This window comes from Cricetulus griseus, chromosome 5, assembly GCF_003668045.3.
Source record: "Cricetulus griseus strain 17A/GY chromosome 5, alternate assembly CriGri-PICRH-1.0, whole genome shotgun sequence".
NCBI classification, from domain to species: domain Eukaryota; kingdom Metazoa; phylum Chordata; class Mammalia; order Rodentia; family Cricetidae; genus Cricetulus; species Cricetulus griseus.
This window is the reverse complement of record NC_048598.1, coordinates 90236535-90238312: the sequence shown is the minus strand read 5'-3', so window position 1 is coordinate 90238312 and position 1778 is coordinate 90236535.

The window sequence follows — 1778 nt, the reverse complement described above, 5'->3', positions numbered from 1 at the left end:
CTCTCTCTCTCTCTCTCTCTCTCTCTCTCTCTCTCTCTCTCCTCTCTCTCCTCTCTCTCTTTCTGCATCATTGATTTTCCTTTCACTACTGAGCCACTGTTAATATGCATAAATTCGCCAAGGATGGGAGTGTGTGGGCATTCGACCCTGACACAGGCAATCATGGGATGGATGGTCTGTTGATAATTTAAACATGATAATAAAGCAACTCAAAGTCAGTCCACGTTTGATTAGCACCACGTGCTCTTGATTCTAAGCAACACCCACGATAAAATGTTCACCACCCCCTCCTTGATCTCCTCCTTGTCGTCCACTCTAAATGGTTGCTGAACTTACTATGGACTTTTAATAACTCACCTAAAACTCAGACAAGTATATCTTCTTAGCATTTAGTAAATGTTGTGTTTACATGTGATTATATGGAGAAACCCCAGGTCCCCAGCTAGACCCCAACACCCAAGGACTCAAGTATGCATGTTCACTCAAGGAGTCTGGAATGGTCTGGAGCAGCTCACTGCAGTTTTCCTGCTTCTCTTTGACATTACATATCCTTGGATTGAAAGCATGGGTTTCTAATAAAACAGTCATTGCAAACATGATGTGATAGAGTTTCGGGAACATCAATTCTGCCATTCTCCATGACTTCATGGAGCGTTTGCTTGCGGTTTGTAAATTTGTGAATTGCAAGAGATACTTTAGTTTGTTAGGTTTTGATTGGTTATTTTATACATTACTGTATTAGAGTGATAATATTTTTGCAACTTCTGAGGCTCTGGAGATCCCCCTGTCTCTGCCTTCTGTGTGCTGGGCTTGCAGGTGTGTGCTGGGATTACAGGTGTGTGCTGGGCTTGCAGATGTGGACTGAGCTTGCAGGTGTGGGCTGGGATTGCAGGTGTGGACTGGGATTGCAGGTGTGTGCTGGGATTGCAGCTGTGGGCTGGGATTGTAGGTGTGTGCTGGGATTGCAGGTGTGGGCTGAGATTGCAGATGGGCTGCTGCCCAGCTTTGTGCATGGGTCCTTGGGATCCAAACTCTAGTTTTTGCACATACAGGACAAGAATTTTAACCACTGCACTATCTCCCCAACCCCAGTTCTAATATTTTTAAGCTAGCTTCCATTCTATTTTAGTAGCAAATTGTTTTGCTATACAGCTTTGAAATGACTCTAAATTCTTCCATGATTTGTTAGCGATGATACTATGCTATGCTGAGAGCCTGCGGGTGTTACATCACATTTATCACACCATACATGTGAGCTGCTGACTTCAACTGCTACACATATATATGTGTGGCTAAGAGCTGAGGACCAGGTAGAAGTTAGAAAGCTCAAAGAGCAACAGGGTCACACTTGGTTCACATCTAGTCTGATCTCAGCAGACTCTGCGGCCAGCCCTGCCTTCTGTGGCAGAGGTGTCATCGCACTCAATGCCACCTGCCCTGCTTTGTTTTTTATTACTGTGATAAACACCATGGCTGATAGCAACTTGGAGAGGAATGGCTTCATTTCATCTTATAGTTCCTTCACTGAGAGAAGTCAGGGCAGGAACTGAAGGTAGGAACCTCGAGGCAGGAGCTGATGCAGAGGCCATGGAACGGTGGTACCGACTGGCTTGCTCCCCAAGGCTTGCTCGGCCTGCTTTCCTGTACCACCCAGGACAACCTTACCCAGGGGTGGCCCCACCCACAATAGACCTCCAATACCAACCATTAATCAAGAAAATATCCCACAGACTTGCCTACTGGCCAATCTGGGGAGGCATTTCTTGACTGAAGTTCTC